This window comes from Myodes glareolus, chromosome 25 (genome assembly GCF_982192425.1).
Source record: "Myodes glareolus chromosome 25, mMyoGla1.1, whole genome shotgun sequence".
Lineage (NCBI taxonomy): Eukaryota > Metazoa > Chordata > Mammalia > Rodentia > Cricetidae > Myodes > Myodes glareolus.
The window spans coordinates 42,926,042-42,946,137 of record NC_142050.1 but is presented as its reverse complement, the minus strand read 5'-3'; the positions used below and the strand labels follow the sequence as shown (position 1 = coordinate 42,946,137).

General features: G+C 35.0%; 1 protein-coding gene across 1 annotated transcript in view; it reads right to left on the bottom strand.

The window, feature by feature from the left end:
- Window positions 1-20,096, bottom strand: part of Cntnap2 (contactin associated protein 2) — a 2,060,022-nt gene that overhangs the window by 1,856,036 nt on the left and 183,890 nt on the right. The window lies entirely within an intron of this gene.

Sequence of the window (20,096 nt, the reverse complement as noted above, 5' to 3'; positions counted from 1 at the left end):
TTTCCTTTCATGATTTAATGCAAGGGAATGGAATGTCTACATCTATCTGAACATAGAGTGGGGATTTGGTAGAAATTTTATGTTACTGTCCAGAAGTCCCTCTGAGTAGCATGCCTGCAAAAGCACTACCGGTCCTCTCTCAGAGGAAGCATGTGTCTGGGCCCAAATGGCTTTTCACGATTCTCTCATTCAGGGCATGATGGAAATGAAGATCAATTCAGGCGCCAGTCTCTGCAGATAAATAAATGATGAGCACTTTCTCCAGGACAGCCGGAGCTTGTGATGAATGGGGAAGATAAAAACACAGAAACAGGAGAAACCGATTTTGAACACAATCCTAATTCTTTTGGCCTTCTTGGACCTGTCATCTGAGGTCAAACATACCTTTTCTAGATGGATTTTTTTTTTGGGGGGGAGCGGAAATCTTAATGTTGTATGTCCTTTGGATTTTAGTTAGTATTGTCCATTGAAAAATATGCTGTAAAAATCCTTGCCTGTGGATTCTAAGTCAATGACTTATTCCTCCTAAGTATGTCTTATTTTAAATCACTAACTTAAAACTTTCTATCTTTAAAGAAAAACTTTTGTTCTCTGTAATGCAATTAATGAATTAATTTCTTTTGAAAATTACAATGTTTGTGGAACAATTAAAATTATTCGATGCAAAATTTCAATTCTAAATTCTCATTGTTGCAGGACATCAGCGAAATAATTGTCTAGTAGAACCTTGTGTATATCACACTGTTTCTGATCGCTTATCTGCCATGTTCCTATCATTAACTTATCTACTATTTAATTGCTTGTTATAAATTTATCTACCATATTATTGTCTATCAATCTTCAATGTCATTTATAATGGATTGATCATTCTTTTATCTACTATTCTTCTATTCATCTATCCATCCATATATATCCATGTGTTGGTTAATTTTAGGTCAATTTAACATAGACTTGATTCATTTGGGAAAAGGGGGAGCTTCAACTGCTAAAATGTCTCCAGCAGATTGACCTATGAACAATTTTGTGGTTAATTTTTTGACTGATTATTGATATGGGAGAGCACAACACACTATGAACAGTCTATCCTTGGACTGTGATTCTGGGTTCTATAAAAAGCAGGAAGAGAAATCCTCGAACATCAAGGATGTAAGGAACACTTCTCAAGCCAGTAAGGAACATTTCTCCAGAGTTTCTGCTTCATCTCCACAGATCCCTCAGTTAGGACTATATGATACAGAATTGTAAGCAAAATAAACCCTTTCCTCTCCAAACTGTTTATGGTAATGATGTTTTGTCACAGCAATAGAAACACTAAAATAATCTGTTATCTATGTATTTCTATTTATCAATCTATCAGCTATGAGAAAAATTTATTACTTTTCTCTAATTTGTGTATGTATATATGTATATGTATTCATCATCGATCATCTCTATATTATTCTTTATCTAAGTATATATTATATATCTATACATATATAGTGTTATATATCTATCATCATCTATCTTTTCATCTATGTATTTATCTATCATCTATCTATCTATCTATCAATCAATCATGTATATCTATCTATCTATCTATCTACCTGTCATTCGTCCTAGGTTTGCCCCTTTGAACTGGACTCAGTTAATATTTGGGGGAAGAAAATAATAGTCAAAATAGCATGTCTTTTGTTATAGATACCATTGATACCAACATACCTGCTTAAGTAGATCTTAATAATTCTTTCACTTAATACAATTAAATTGCCTATTTACTCAATACCGAAAAAATGTCTACAGTAAAATTTTTACCTAGCATCACATGATAACTAATTCATTCTTAGTGCTTATTCATGGAAAACTCAAGTAAGCATTTCTCAAATGATTTTAACTTAAGGTATAAAACTGATGAAAACAAGCCATTTTAGTTAACGCCAAGCAAATAAGTTGTTAAACACGTTGATTGACTTTTCTTCCTGTACAATGTCAGATATCAACGAGTGATCAGAATACATTATGAATTACAATTAAGTTTGATTGGCTTAAACAACAGAACATAACTGATTCTTGTTGTTATTTCATGTTTCTCAATTTCACTTTTGTACAGTTAATCAAACCTAAAATCCCCAAGCAACCCAAAGCAAGTATGATAAAATTACAAACTTAAAATTATTGGAAAAATTGATTCAATTCTGTGAGAGTATGATTATTAAATGCTTTGATAAAATAATGGGAACGACTGGGAAATGGTATGGGAAAGAGGATTCAATACACCTGAAGAGTCACTATTGTCAGCCTTATAAAAGACAGGACATTGATTCTGTGGATCTCATGAAAAGCCTGAGGTGGAAGCAAACCTGCAGGATATGAGTTCAGGTGAATTTTCCAGTTGCATCCATACTATGCTATTTGGAGTCTGCAAGGGAAAGGTAACCACAGCATGCCACAGCTAGAGTAAAGAGACACACATATCAATTGATGTGCTTTAGGCAGGTGGAGGGCAAAGAAAACAATTCTTTGAGATAACACTTCTACAGCACAAGGCTAAAGCTATATTATAAAGCACGAGATTGAATTTAAGACATCGATTTCCCTCATGATAAGCAACTAAAATTTTTCCGTGGCACACTGTATAGTATTTGTAGCATGAAAAAAAAAAAAAAAACAAAACACAGGAGGAAAAAAAAAGTACTGGGGTTCAACCTGAAGGTCAGAAAAGCAAAGTACCCAAGCCACTAAAGAACTCTTACCTCGACAAAACCTTCAGACTGAAAGAGAGCATGGTCCTGCCTCATCGAACCTCATATTCCTCTGAAGTGATGGGATTAAAGACCTGAGTCACCACTGCTCAGCCTCTATGATTAGCTAGTGTGGCTGTTGGGACTAAAGGAGGTGTCAACACTGCTTGACCTGTATGGCTGACTGGTATGACATTTTGCATTTTTATTTTCAGGCAGGCTTTACTTATTAAAGTACAAATGAAATATCACTATAAGCATTAGCTTGTAAATTTGACAACCATTCTTTTAAAAAGTGAGATTAAGTGTCTCTATAATGTTGCAAAGATATATTTAATATACCTAAGCTCTTGAAAATTGCAACTCCCATTATAATAAAATTTTCTTAAATGCATGGCTGTGAAACTTTCTTGAATTGTAATAAGGGGTTGATATTTGGAATCTATAAGGAACAGCAAAATAATCTCAATAACAAACAATAACAACAAATGACTTGTTAAAAATAAGTGAGTAGGCTTCAGTAGACATTTGTTATAGAAAAATAAATGTACAATATTTATAATCAATTTTCAAGCTAATAAGTCAAATGCATAATATTTTATTATCAAAATCAAATGAATATTATTTAAAAGGCTGAAGATATGTGATAAGAAATTGGGAACAAAAAGGAGCTGATGTACCATGTTTCATAAGAGTCTATATTAGTATAATTTCTATGCCAAACAGTGTGAAGCCTCTGCAAAATTCACAATAAAGTAAAATAAAATGACCACACACTCCAGTATTTCCACTAGTCAGTACATATTCAAAAGAACTGAAACTAATACTTAAAGGGAGGTCTTCAAACCCATGTTCATTACAATTTCCATTATTTGGAAATAATTCAGGTGTTCATCAACTGTTGAATAAAGATATAAAATGTGTATACACATGAACACATACAATGGAACACTATGTGTCCACAGAGTGAAAATGTTTTGACAACACAGGTAGAACCATGGCTTGTTATTTTAAATGAAATAATCCAGGCATGGCTACATATTTTACATAGAGTCTCACTCATATGTGTAATTTTAAAATGCTGATATCATTGTTATTGAAAAAGTCTGTTGATTTTCAGAGACTTTAGGGAGTAATGGGGAGGTGAGGAGACATGAGCAGAGAGAGGCTGATTGATCAAGTTTTAGTGGAAAGTAAAATATCCCAGCATGCTCATGCATAGCAGAGAGATTTTCAGTTGACAGTGATGTCCATTTCCACCAAAATAAAGGATTTCTAAGTTTAGACCATCAAGAAGAGGGAAAAACTGTTTTAGGAGAAATATGTAACCTGTTTTATACAGTAGATAATATGTATGTATGCCTACTCTAATACTATCTCATGAATATGTACATTTTACTTGCTAATAAAGATAAACCTAAATATATGACAAAAAATAAAATCAAAGTTCTTATTCAAAACTTGTGTAGTTGACCAGGGAGCTGGCCCCACTAGTGAAAATGCAAACTAGCCAACAAAATGTGCAAGCCCACTGGGTTGAAGGAGAGAACCCAGTTCTGAAAGGTCATCACCAGATGTCAATCCACATGAGTACTGTGGCAATGCATATGAACACACACACACTGCTGATAAATATAGTTAGATAGATATTGTAAAAAAATGTTTCTGCATGTATAAGGATTAAAATTCAAAGTATAATTTCAAAATAATACACTATATCTACATAAATTTATATATAGTATTATCTTAGAATCCTGGTCTAAAGTTAACAAACTATATGGGAATATCTAAATACTAAGCTTTTATAATCTTATTTCTCATTAATACCATTTGCAACAGTTTTACATAGTTCTGAGATCCATTTGGCTCATATTTATATTTTACTGTGAGCAATATATTGAGTTCTCATGACTTATTATAACATTCTTATCTAAGCATCAGTGAATTTTCAATGAATAATATGGTTACATATTTTATAAGAGGACACTTCCTGTCTCTGAAAGGATTGACAAATCATTTCATGGAAAGACTCCCAGTGACAAGAATCTTAACTCATCCCCAGCAGCAGTGAAATTCACACATCATGAAGACTGAAGTTGCTTTGTGGAATCCACTACTTGCTTGCTAATAACAAAGTAAATATCTAGCACTATATCTGGCTTTAGAACCAAGCACACTCTCAATCTTCATTTCTAGTAATCAGTATAAATGTGATCTGGGGCAAGTGACTTGATTCTTCTGGGTTTGAGTTCCTTTTGTTGCTAATTAAAAATTTAACATACTGATTCTAAAGTTCTGAGATGTGATTTCAAGAGCTTATGCAAAAGGGTTATCACAAGTGTGGCTCATTATAAACAGTTTTAAATTTCTCTCATTAGTGCCCTGCTAGATGTTACTGTTAGGGCTGGAACCCGACAAAATTCTCTCCCACCTGCGTACTATTTATTTCTTTCCTACGTTAAACAAGGAAAGTCCCTTTCCTGTCAAAGGCTGAGTGTTCCATTTCTTATTAGAACTTTCCCTTATTTTTGTCTGCTCCAAGTGTGTATATGGTCATTTTCATGCTTCTTCTTCTGCATCTCAAGGACTCCCTTTTCTGTTTTCAGCAGATCCACACGGTCTCTTTCTCTGTCCTTCTGTGTTCATGTGCGTGTTTTTTTTTTTTTTTGTTGCTGTTGTTGTTGACTCAGTATTCTAATTCAGCTTTGTTTTTACTTCATATAAAATTTAAAGGATCCATTTACCTGTGTTGTGCTACTTAGTAAAATATCCTTCATGGGCACAGCCTACTACGTGATTCAGGAATGACGTCTGTGTGATTTCCCTACTGCTCAAGAGCACTCAGTAGAAAGCCACCTCGTTCTTTATTTGAACACTTCTTTGCCTTAGTTTTCTATGACCACTCCTTCCTGAATTGCTTCCTGTTTATATCTAAGACTCCTAACAATGGTGGGAAGGGTACTCAAAGTGGTTTTCTTCTATAAGCAGATTGGTGACTTCCGTAATTGCTATCAGAAATACTCTATCTACTAAATGATGGAAGCAAAGGCAGAGATCCACAGACAAGCACTTTGCTGAGCTCCAGGCATCTTGTGGAAGAAAGGGATGAGGGATTGTACCAGCCAGGGGAATCATGATGGGGAAACCCAGAGACTGCAGGTCTGAACTTGTGGGAAATCAAGGATGCTGTATCAATAGTCAGGAAGCCTGTGTGGGGCCCACCTAGGCCCTCTGCACATGTGTGACAGTCCTGTAGCTTGGTCTCTTAGTAAGGCTTCTAACAATGAGAGCAGGACTTCTCTTTGGTGCTTGGCTGACTTCTGACAGCCTGTTTCCCGTGCTAGATTGCCTGACCCTGCCTCAGGAGAAGATTGGTCCTGCCTTAACTTGATGTACCTTCTTGTGCAAGCCAATGGGAGGCCTGTCCCTTTCTGAGGAGAAATGGAGAAGTGGATGAGGAGCAGAGTAAATGGGAAAGGTGAATGGATGGGGGGAGATGAGGGAGGGAAAACTGTTTGATATTCAAAGTAAAAGAAAAAAAGTTATTTAAATTTATTTTTTAAAAGACTACACTACGTTTTAGTCTTCTTGGCTGGTTCCCTAAGTCCCTCCATTATCTACAGTTGACGTCACTTAGGATTCTGCCTTACTATCTTATCTAAAGTCTCTTTCTAAAAACATTTCTCTCTATTTCTATAAATTTCATTAAGTTTACATTATGCTTATTCAAAGATTTTTGAAGATGTGATGTGATAGCAATATATAAAATAATAGATCTTAAATGGAGAACACACAGATATATAGACCATAGATTAATGGGTGGTTAGATAGATAATGGATAGAACTTGTAGTATGGGTCCTGTTTATCTCCCCACTTCTCCATACCACCCTACTTCATTACTGTCTCCCTTGGATACAGGTTACTTTTTCTTAACAGAACTTATCTGAACAGGGTAATTCACAGTTATGGTTTAGTTTTGTTCCTAACTGCCTGAATGCAGAGACTAAGAAGACCAAGGTACAATTTTGTTTCTTTCTTGTATATGCTGTGTTTTACACTTAACAGAAACTTAAAATTCTATAAAGAACAAAGAGAGGTAAAGAAAAGAATATTTTCGTTTACTTCCTTTTATAGTAGTATTTCTGACTAGATTAGTCAAGAAAATATCGTGTAAATGCAGTGAGATCTTACACTTACAACAAATGGAATCAAAAAAATAATTGAGGCAGGACAGAAAAGAATTCTCATGAATCAAAGGACAGATAATATCTTTAGGACAAAAGAAATAACAGGAAATGATATTCACGTTTATACTGCCACACAAACACACACTGGAAGGACATGGTTATATTTCTTCCACAAAACTAATTGGAATTTAAAAAAAGAATTTAATCCTCCACATCAAAATTTACACATTGTGAAAATTAAAAAGAAAATGAGAATAAAACCGGATTCTCTGAATGTGGCTGACATGGGGGCTGACTGAGAAGCCATTGACAAAGGCACTGGGTCTTGTTTCATCTGCATGTACTGGCTTTTTCAGATCCTAGTCTGTTTGGATGCTCACCTTTCTAGACCTGGAGGGAGAGAGGAGGAACTTGAACTTCCCACAGGGCAGGAAACCCTGACTGCTCTTAGGACTGGAGAGGGAGGAGTGGGGGGAATGGGAGGATATGGGGAGGAGGGGAGGAAGTGGAAATTTTTATAAACAAATAAATAAAAAATATGCAAGTGTACCCTCTCTGATTCTACATATTATTTTCATAATTTGGATAAATTGAGGGAGGTGTGAAAGTTTTGGGTACAACATATTTCTTGGGTACCACAAAGTGCACATGTTGTCAATAATCATAATAACTTCCACCTAAACACGGGAATTCACAACTCAAGTTCTTAGTTGGCTCACAAAGGTTTATGTATGTAACAGGAGCTGACAGTCTGCTCTGGTGTTTTGTCGCTATCTTTTGAATTTTGGTTACAGGCATTTATATGATTGCCTAATCATGACTATTATATCTTTTATTTCTGATCCCTTAGCTTGATGATCAGCTCAAATCCAATTCCCCATTCAAGAATGGATGCTGTCCTACAGTGCACTGAGAGTAAGCTAGTCCCTGTCATGAAGCCACAAACCCATTTGAGGCAATTTCAGTCTTCCAGAGCAGCAGGGTACCATTTAGTAATTTACCTCCTCTGGGGCATTAATTGGTGCCTCTGAGCCCTGGAAGAGTTAATTTACCTCGTACCGTGAGCACTTGAATCCTGAAGAAGTGGATTTAGTTCATCTGAAAATAAACCAAGATTGAGACAGAAATGAAAAGTGACCGAAGTTGCACTATTACACACCTTGAAAAGAAATGTAGTTAATATGTCATTTTAATTCCACAGATATTTTAGGGTCTTTTATGTTTTACAGTTTGCACCCTTTTCTCCTCATTCAAAACCAAGAATAGTTTGTAGAAAATATTGACACATTTGTAATTAACATAGGCTGCTGAGCCAGTCTTAAAGGTCGTGGTGCTATGTAATAATTTTCTACGGTACTCTGTGCAATTTAACTAAAAGCAAAGGAGAAAGAGTAATGGATGTTGTGTCTGGCAAGTGTGTACCGTCCAGAGATGACTCACCATTTTATTTCGCCATGAAGAGGAGAATCACTCTCTCATGTTAGTTGCTAAAGGGCAAGGGTCACTACAAACTAAAAGGATTCATTTGTTGTCAACCAATTTCCTCGAAATTAAAAAATCCCCCTGAGAATTCCTGTTAATGTCACAACATGCAGTCATTCCAAAAGAAAACATCTGTGACTTTCAAATTTGATTTAGGCCTCTAAAAGGAAGTCAAGCTGCTTTGCCTCAGTTGGGATGTAAGATCATACAGTTTGGTTCTTGGCCATCACTCAAGAGAACTGTAAAGATACCTTTCTAGGTGGAAGGTCCTTTGGCCAACACAATTTGTAAATGTTTAGATAGAAATGACATCAAAATAAATCATCTCCAAAATCTGTGCTCATCTTTTCTAAATTCCAGTAATATTTGGACTTCCCTCATAATATATATTCAACAATAAAGCAATATTATTGTGGTTGCATCCTATTTTTTTTAATTCATCTTAAAGACTTTTATATAGCAACAGTGGTTAATTAGACACAGGGTAGTTGATTAAGATTTTTTCTTATTCCATTGTGGTCAAATATACTATTGCCTTTAGGAGATGCTAATAACCTTCATTGAGAGTCGCATGCACTTGCTGTACTCCTTGGAAAGGGAACGTTCTGTGACCCAGGGAAGAAATGGGTATCCCTGTCACAGAAGACAGACGTGTTTAGAGATGTCCCACTAGGAAAGAAATAAGAAATCCAGACACCTAAAAGTAGGTCGGAATAACTGGAGCTCAGATTATGTCTGGGAACTAAAAGATGGGCATAAAGATTCTAGAAGCCAGTAGAATTCTTCTTGCACTGTGTTGACCTTATCCCAAGTGCAAGTCTTGAACACTATCCCAGGATCACTCTGGATTCTTAAGCAGGTAAAGAAATACCCATTTACAGCTGTATATCAAAGACACCAAGCAGACTATATTACAGAGAAAAGGGAAAGAATTCATTGCAAATATCAATTCTTAAACAGCTGCAGGCCTCATATGCTCACACTAACACGAGATTCTGCACATACATTTGTAGAAAATACCTTATAAAGCACTGGGAATACTTTTCACAGAATCACATGTCATAAGCTATTCTTGTTATCAATAGTCCTTCCCGGGTTGGGGAATGAAAGCAGTGTCTTGTTAAGAGTCCAAACAACCAACCAAAGTGTGATTCCTCCAAACATCATGGTTTGGGGGGAACTTCTGAGTTTGTTGTGCTTTCTTACAGGTGAGTGGATGCTCCACTCAGAAGGCCTCAGCAGGAAGGGTATTTATTCCATAGACGCACAGCACACTTCTCTAGTTCTTCCATACCATTATCTTGCTGACCCTCTCCTGAGACTCAGAGGTAAAGCACAATTAAAGTAGAATTGCATATGACTGGCGAGGGAGTGGATATTCAAAGGAGGGTCTAATGAGTCTTAATGTTCCCTCTTTTATAGGGAAGTAAACAGTCATGTGATGATCTTTTGCAAGCAGAACTAGAATTCCTGAAGATGACCATAGTTTGGCTTACAGAATATTTCAGTAGTACAGTATCAGAATTAATATATGTATGTTATTTATTGAACTATGTAAATGACACAATATGTTAGGAAAGAAGAAATCGAATGATACATAAAATTATTATGGTGTCCTAAAAGCCTACCAAACACACAGAAAGCCCTAAAGCAATTTTCACATTCTATTGAGTGGCAGCTGTGACTAGTTATGACAATCTGCCAGTGAACAAGAGCTTGCCCTAAAGTCGTAAAGGACAATATGCTGCTTGCTCATTAGAATGTGCATTGATTTCAAAATATCCAAGAATGAGGATTACAGCCTTGTGAATCTAGATAGACTAGAGGTTGAGGAATTGAAAGGCTTTATTTCTACAGATGAGCAGGTTAAGGTCTGAGGTATGAACTAGGAAGCTTACAGTCCTCAGATTTGCTTCCGGAGTGCAGAGCAAGCTGCTTTATAAGAAGACTCCTGAGGTGTCTTCCAAATGTCTAGTGTGGTCACATCAAAAGATAACAAAAATATTCGTCATATCCTTTTAAACAGTAAGCCATGCCTTATGTATGCTCTATTGCAAAGGCATTCTGCCCAGTATCACACATGCCCTTTAGAAAATTCTATTCTTACCAAATTATGGGATCATCCTTCTAAATAAAGAATTCTTCGTGTGGTATAGGCAAAATAAATGGGACTCTAGATTCTTTTAATCGCAAAATGGTCTTTTTAATTGAAACCAGGCACAACAAGAAAAGACTAATGACAGCTGCCTGCCAGGTGTGATTTTAGTGACTCACAGCTGCTGGTCTTCCTGGGTGTCATCCTAATAAAAAGTTCATGTGTCACATGGTTTGCCTTACCCATGGGAAAAGTACCAAAGACTACTGTGTTGCACTGTACAGGTTGGAAGGCTCTCTTCCTCCTCCCTCCCTCTTCTCTCTGCCTTTTATCTACATGAATCACTGGTGTAAGGAAACAATACCTCTAGTCATACGTCCGTATCAACAGGAAATCTCATTGTGCAGTAAGGATAAGTTGAATAAGGTTATAAATTTAATTGTTGAGACTAAAGAACTCAATCAGTAAAATACTTGTTGTTTTAAATTTGAGGGCCTGGGTTTAATCCCAAGAACTTTCAACAAATAGCTAGATGTTATAGCACATGAATGTACTCATGCTGAGAGGCAGAGACAGGCAGATTGCTTGAACTTGCTGGCCAGTCAGCCTACACAGTTCAAGCTTCAGATCCCAGTCAGATAATGTATCAAAAATCAGGATGGATATCATAGAGAAGCAACATGTGAGGCTGTACTCTGATCTTCATAAAAAAGTACATATGTGTGCATGCACAGTAACATACACAAAAACACACAGGTATACAAGGAAATACACTTACACATAGAAATGGACATATGCACCTATCCAATAATAGACAAATTAATGTGTATCATGTACATATACATACATGGACTCACAGTAAATGGCCACATACATCTATTTAAATTTTCTCTCATAATAATTGCCATTGAATCTTGTTCCCTTCCACAATATAGGCCAAAGAACTCATGTTGAGGTGACTCTCATATATTTCTATCTTAGAAATAGCTACTTTCAGTACATTCAAAAAACACTTTAAAATGGCAATATATCATTCAAAGACTTAATTCAGAGCTGCCAGTTCCTAATTACAATCATATCTGGCCATTATAAAAATACTTAATATATTTTCTTGCACATTCTCAGCTGAACCTCACAGGCATTCCAGTCTATTCCTTCTCTTGTATTGTGGGACAGAATGTTCTAGTAGTTGAACATGGGAGGGGGAAAGGAACACCTTTTTATTTCCCAAACTAACAAGAATTGCTCAGAGGCTATTAATTACGAAGCAATGGGGTCAGAAGGTATAAGGGCACAATTTAAAGGTTCTGTCATTAGCAGATAAGCAGTAGGAGGCCCCATCTTATAGGTTAGACTCTAGGAATGTAATTATTTCTATGGTTACAAGTCTAGTAGAAATTCTTTTTACAGTATAGAATCTGCTGTTGAACACTTTCTAACAGTAAGGGTAGAATCTGGCTTACACGTGATGTCTAGAAATTGGGTTGAATAGAAAATAGGATCCTCTTGAATTTCATATGTATACATGTGTGCATTGAACATAGATTTGCTTATTCATGTGTATGTATGTATAGATTTCTTGATTCCCCGATGGATTTCTTTCTTTCTTTTTTCTTTTTTGGTGAGAATCGTTCATTTCTTTTTTTTGCAGTGAGTAGGAAAATCAAGGCATCAGGTTTTGATGTTGTCTTTGGGAATATATGTCAGAGTACCAAGTTCTTTGAGGAGGGAATAAAGAAAGTAAAAAAGAAAAAAGAGATCATTTGATGAACACATTTGTCCTCCTGTCAAATTCATATCATATGATGGCCTCACTTAAAAACTTCATATACATCCAGACATGGTAAATCATGCCTGTAATTCTAGAATCTGAGGAACAGAAGCTGGGAGGCCAAGAGTTGAAAATAAAACTTCATTTTATAACATAAGAAGATAGAGAGAAGCCTGGAATACATGAGATCTGCCTTAAAACATATTAAAAGGGGACCAAGATGGCTCAGAAAATACAGGCAAATATTCTCAGGCCTGAGGACATGAGTTTGATCTCTGCTATACCTACGGTGGGAAGAGAAAATAACTCCACAATTATCCTTAGACTTCCACATTAAAGCAAACATACACATGCATGTGCATGTATACACACACTCTCTCTCTCTCTCTCTCACACACACACACACTCACGCACGCAGAACATAACTGTAAAACTAACAAAGTAAGATGACATCTTTTTCAGTAAGACAGGAGCCAAAAATATATTGTAAAATAAAAGAATGATTGAAAATAAATAACGGTGCTAGTTTTTCTAAGTTAACATGATCATAGTCTCTACTTATTAACTTAACCGAGAATATTAAGTAAGAAACAGCACACACACATATACACACACCCTTTTATTTATGTGCTCTATAAAGTTTATCTACATGATATCTACAAGTTATGGGGTAGCTTTAGCCTCACAATTCAGATACGCTGGACTTATCACCAGAGACTTTTTGAAAATATGTGATGAACTCATTTTAAATAATGCAAAGCTGACACCATGGGGTTTCCTGGTCTTGGATGAAATAATCATGAGAAGGTTGCTCATGTGTTGTTGGAGCACCACGTTGTTAAATAACATTTACTTGAGATATGCGGCACAATCAGCATCACCCCCCATTGGTCACATAATTAGATATAAATCAAATAAATAAAACAATTGTGTTTTGCCTCAAATAAAATCTATCTTTTGCACATGTAAATTACCTTTCTTGAATCTGTCTTATGAAATGCTTTTCTTTTTATGAGAAGGAAGAATGAAGGAAAGAAGGAAGAATAAGAGTTGATAAGTCAATTTTCTTTGTTGTGTCCAGAAAAAAAGTGCATAAAGTAGCAAATAATCAGAAATCACAAGCTACTTAAATTGTATATTTGCATATAAAACAAATTAACAAAAGATCCAGCTCTTTAGACATGTGCCTACTAGAGTTAGAAACACCAGTGGCTGAGCAATCCACTGTTCAACCGCAACTCTCCAGATATAAATTGATGTCATTTATATTTTTCCTAGTTTGCCTTTTCGCCACTGACATCACCTGGGTACGAGTATATTGGAACATGCCCCAAGACAAGGATCAATTCTTTTGTCTTTAATGATTTAAAACAGAATCTGAGGAAAGTCACATATTCAACAAATGTATGTTTTATAATTCCTTAAGAGCAAGAAAACAAACAGAATAAATATGCCTGTATTTGTGAGAACATATATATTTTATTTTTACATAGTTTCAAAGCACAATTTCATTGAAATCTTTTTACAGTCCTGTGAACAGTAGAACAAACACATATAGTATAGTTTCAAATACCTAAATATCACAGCAAATGAGGTCTTTACTCAAGATCACATAAGTAATTAGCAAACCATAGACAAAAACTATTCTTCCTTATAGTGTTGAACATTTCTTCCACAAGAAGATAAAGGGTATACATATGTAGAAGCTTTAGATATATTATTCTCGACAAATATGTAGCAGATTTAAATCAAAACTGCAAATAAAATGATGAACAACCTTGCTTCTGTATTGAACCCAAAGACTATTATTGCTTGTAATTATGTACTAAATAATGCATTATGGTGACTACACAGAATAACCTTGTATTAGCTGTTTTGAGTAATGTCAATGTTATTTAAACCAAGAGGGGAAAGAGTGTGTGTGTGCGTGTGCGTGTGTGTGTGTGTGTATGTGCGTGTGTGTGTGTGTGTGTGTGTGTGTGTGTGTGAGTTTTAGAGAAAAAATGTGGACATCTTCATATTTGGGCATCCTGACAGATCTTGGCACCAGTCTCCCAGAGTTGGAAGAAATATTTGTATTGTCTAAGTTGAATCACTGAGTTTATCTTCCATGGATTGTAAATATGTTTTTAATCAGTAAGAAGACACTAATGAAGATGGGATATTTTTCATATATATTCTCACCTAATGTAAATGCATAGCATTAGGGGTTTAAGGGTGCCAGATTCCAGCTAAGCATCTTTCTTCCATCTTCTCTCTTATCTCATCTCTGTTATGGCCCTTCCCCTCTCCAACCCTTTCTTCTCTTCCCTCCAACTCTTTCCTTTCCTTAATTAAACTGACAATAAATAAAAGGAACTTTACAGTTTCATGCTAGTTTTCTCTGATATGATAACCATACTTTAAACATGTGCAGTTCATATTGTAATTATTAAATCACAACTTGAAATCATAATTAAATTAAACATTTCTTTCTCAATTTTTCAATAAGTTATGATATAGATAAATAACTTTTCTAATGGAGAATTATTTGTTATCTTTATTATTTTAAAGGCCACATCAACTGAATAACTGCAAACTCCATTGCAGCTACTATGTATTTTACTGATAATGTGTATGTATTCTTATGTATTTTTAAGTGTCTCCATATTAGTCTTCAATTTCAAAGAACTAAAATAATACTTACGTCTATGGTAAAATAATTTGTAATCATTCATATTTAAAGGGTAATAAAACAAAGTGTAATTAAATAAGAAAAAGGAAGAAAGTTTTTTGTCATTAAAAATAAAATGATTAATTCAATAGAAAAACTGTTTTTTAAAAACTGTTTGCATAAAGGAATTTAATACAAAAGAAAATGGTGTAGGGATTTTTATGTTTATGAACAGATTTCTAAGTCAATAAACATTTAATTGATCTAATTCTAAAAGTAATTTAGAGTTGAAATATTTTTGTCATGAATTTATTTAAAACAATCTTAAGAGTAAATAAACTTTTTCAGTTAAAATTCAGACTACTTTAGCTGATAACACTGAAATTATTTTGCCTTAAACAAGAATCATGACTAACACCATGGAGTTGGAGTATCTGGCTTTTCTAAAATATATTCTGAAGTCAATTCATATTTGACATGAGACCCACCCATTCCCTGTGTCCTCAGCAGCTCCCTGAAACGCAGATATTGACTGCTTTGATCAGATCAAGAAGTACAGATCTGCCTTCAGAGATTGGAGGAAGAACTGAGAAGGTGCCTGGGCAAGAATGCATTAAACATATTAAAGAACATAGTCCCAGAACGAAACGGTTCTACAGCAACAAGACCTGAACAGCCAAACACGGAAGAAGCCAGAAGAATCAACCATAAAAAGAACTTTATTAAGATGATAGAGACCTTTAAAAAGGAAATGAAAAATTCCTTTCAATAACTTGAGGAAAAGACAAAAAATGGAAGGAATCAATAAATTTCTTAAAGGTAGCCAAGAAACCCAGACTGGACATAAGTCCTCCACTTTCTGTTTTAAAGACAGGACTCAGTCTAACTCTTGAATCGTAGATCTCTGAATGTAGCCCATGAACAAAGGGACCATGGGGATCATCTTGTCAGTCTTTGAATCTTTATTATATCATGGTTCCAGTTATTGTGTACTCTGCAATATTTCTCCTGGCTTTGAAAGTCCAAGTCTTACAAAGTGGTGGCAATAAGCTATGAGAAATCAAAACTGTTTTCTTTCTCTTATTTATGATGAATTCACTGTATGCTAATACAGAAAATTGGTTAAACTTGAACTTCTGATACAGCATTAAGTCCACACCTATAGAGCAAACAAATTCTATGAATGTTACGGGTTGGTTCCGTGAGTTTGGAATGAGATGATTTATGGTTATTTTTCACAAAGGGATTGCAGAAAGTTAAAACCAAACAAATTTTTCTATCTTTCATGGCCTAAATGAGAAGCTAAGTCTGTTAGTCTTGAACTAACCATTGTCCTTCTCTTGTGTTTATCCCTAACTATCTCTCTCTCTCATTAATATTTTCTCCCAAGTCACAGTAACCCCTGTTCTTACCTTACTCATTTTTTATAACCTCAGCACATTGATGAACTCTTCAAGTAAGGATACATCACCATTTCGTCTGTAGGATACCTCATGTCATCAACAAATAGGCGATACTCTCAGTAGAGTGGAATTGTGACTTCAGAACTACTGGAGGTCTCACTCAGGATTCCTTACTCTGCTTCCAGACAGTGCTACACTGCTAAAAACGTCTTCTACCTTTTAGCATTGCAGAGTAAAAAAGATGAATTCCATTTTTTTATTTCCAGCTTTCCCATTTGTACACTTAGTGACTGACAGGTATTTTGAGAAAGTTTAGTGAGAAAAACTAATGTTTGAAACGGCTCATTGAAAGTAGATGGAAAAAAAAAAGAAAAAAAAGTAGATGGAGTAGGAAAGGCAAATGACTGGGTTGGAGGCAACATGCTGGTCTTGCTAGAAATAATGTGGCTTTCAGCACTTTAGACATCTCAGGATTTCTGTGGGTGTGAAGTGTGTGTGTGTGTTCTCTCTTTCTTATATAGCATTTTCTAATGTAATAACAATGGAAATTTTACCTCCACCTTGCCTTTATTCATTGTTGTTTAGGAACTGGGGACAGACTAAAGAGTCCAGAGATTTCACTATTAGTTGTATTTTGAAAAACTGTTTCTAATTAAACAGAGTATTCTAATATCCACTTAAGGACACACTCTAGTATGGTACTTTGCTTCATTTGACTTTTGCAATCTTATAAACTACAGAAGGAAAGAAATGTGTTATTAAATTTCTATGATGGAAAAACTTTTAGTATAATACTACATGAAATAAAAGAGAAACACTGTGTTAAGATTGTCTGTGGTCTTGGGTCATTTGCCAGCTTCATGTTCAACATCTGGTCTTTAGCAAATCCATAATACCTAGTCATGATCCAGTTCAGTAGGCTACATGTCTGGATTTCTTAACAGAACAGAGTTTTGTTGATTTTAAATTCGGTTCAATTAGTAGCATTAAGAATAAAAATGGAGAAGCAACTATTTCCTGACCTTGCATTCTTACATTTCATGCAGATTGTTCTCCAGACAATCTAATATTTCATTCCAATGTAATTAATGACTGATTTTCATATTTATAATTATTGACATTATTTTTGCATAATATTTTAGTTATTTTATTATGTTTTTCTCTTAGTGACTTCAAGGTTTATAACTGCTAGAATCAGGTGCTTATGTACCAGGTAGAGTCAAACAAATAGGAGTTCAAGGGAAATTGTGCATTGTGAGTGCTAACCTTGTGTAATAAGGTTTGTTTGAAATGTCAAGCTAAAATGTAGACAAGGAACCAATTTGAATTCAATTATATTTCTGAAATAAATATCCTCTACTTTATGAAATTATCTCCTTGAATATCAAATATTTGTCACAGTTGGGAACAATTTAATTTGGTACAGATAATATGTTCGAGTTTGAACTCCAGCAAAGGCATTTAGAGCCTGGATTTGACTGGTTTCTGTCTGTGCTGACAGGGTGACATTGTCATCTAAAACATGTTCTTCATCTGGCTGCTAGAGTGGAGATGTTACTACAAAGGATATCATTGCAAGAATCTGAAAGTTGGGACTATAAGCTGTACCAAGGGTAAAAGAGTTTTCCTTCCAAGCCCCACATTGTAGAAGAAAAGAACCAACTCCTGAAATTAATCTTCAACTTCACAAGGCATGCAGGATCCTACACAGGAACACACATACCCACAAACAAATGGGTAAATAAATGGGAAAGGGTTAAAAAACCGAAAGTATTTCCATAGAGGAATACTGCACTTTGTATTTCTTTTACAATTTCATATTTGTATAAATATTTTAATATTTATGATTTTAGATTTAGAAAAGAAATACTTCCATTTCACATAATGGTGCTTTGCCTGATTTATGCCTCTACCCATATGTGAAAATGCAAAAGACTGTCTGCTTTGGAAAAGCTTACAGTTTCAGTAAATGTGTGATAAAACCCAGCACATTTATTAATATAATGAAATGAAAGAATTCTGTATTAACTGTAAATTAAAAATTGCAAACTATTTCAGAAAATTTATGATGATTATGTCACTACAGATGCTTTAAGAAATCACAGTTAGGTGTTTCTGAAACTATCACCAAATCCTAGTCTTTCTTTCAAACATTCATGTTAGTTGTTGATTAATATTTTATGAAAGTTTAAGAGCCTAAGAAAAGTTTATTTTAAGTGCTATATATAGAGTTGCACACATAATTGGAATAGCACATGGTGTTTTTTAGCTTGTTTAAATGATACAGTGCTTAATCAGACTGTACACACCTCTCCCAAACACTCTGACAGACAGGTTAAAGTTTTACAAAGCATATGTAAGTATCTCTATGAAGTTACTGTAGCTGTTTTTGTCTTCTTAAAGATCATTACAGCAAACCTACTGTGTTGAGAAAAGCATATCATTCATTTAGGACTTCCAGTATAACAATGAGACAAACCAAGGAAGTCCTCTCTAAAAGAACGGAGAAACAGAGTATGATGTTACTCATCCCTGTGTGTTATCATCTGCTGATGGGAGAAGCAGGTTTTCAGTTTCAGTAGCCTCAACATAAGCAAATAAGAAGTAGGTAATATTTTATCACAAATTTATTACCTTAAGGTTGTTTCATTTTATCTGAGGTAGGGAGCTGTGTGCAAGGGGAACTGAAATAAGAATTATGAAATTACAGTTTTCAAGGCATGTTGGTGCACACCTGGAATTCCATCACTGGTGAAACAGAGGAGTGCAATTCTCTATGATAGTTTGAGACCATCCTGGCTTACTTAACTCCTGGCTAGCCAAGGTTACATACTGAGATTTTGTCTTAAGAAAAAAAAATAAACAAATCCAGCACAATAACATAAATTCTTAAAAAATCTAACAAAAGCACTGATGTTTTAACAAATTCAGAGTAATAAGAAAGTGCTATTTTATCCTGAAAGTAACTATAAGCATAATAAACTCACTGAAGCATAGCAGTACTAAAATAAGAATTAGCAACAAATCACATAGACACCTATAAAGCCAGAACTTAGTGTGTCTAATTCTAGCAGGTTTTTCTCCTCTAATGCATCACTTGTCATATCCACCTTATTGCAAGCAATAATAAGCGATAAATACAAATAATTGAACTATATGTCTTTGCTGTTTGAACGTTTATATATATTTTTAAGCTATGTGGTTCAAAGTCACTAAAAAGAGCACACATTTTCAGGTCATTTGGAGGTAATTACCCCTCTAAAAATATTTAAGACAATATAATTAATTTAAATTTCACTTTAGGGAATTAATTTCCTGATGTTTCCAATATTATAAATATATAAATCTTTAGAATGGTTTCTTCTGTTTAGTTTTCTTAGTAATCCTTACAAAATAAAACAATCTTGATCCTGCGCCCATCCCCAAAAAAATCTATCTCTGCACCAGCAACCACCAAACCTACCAGCACCAACTGCACCTGGAGGGACAGCATCAGTGACAACTGGAACCACAGGTCCCATCTGCACTGATGGAGGAAGTGGGGTCCCAGAGGCTGAGGCTCTACCTTCACTAATTGGAGGAACAAAAAAAAGATGGAAAAGAAAGAATATATTCAACATCACAAAGAATTAATGGCACCACTAGAAAATAGTGATCCTACATCAGCTAGACCTGACCAGCACAACACAGATGAAGCAGAAGGAAATGACCTTGAAAATAATTTTATGAAGATGATAGAGGTCCTAAAAGAAGATTTTAAAAATTTCCTTAAATAAGTGGAGGAAAA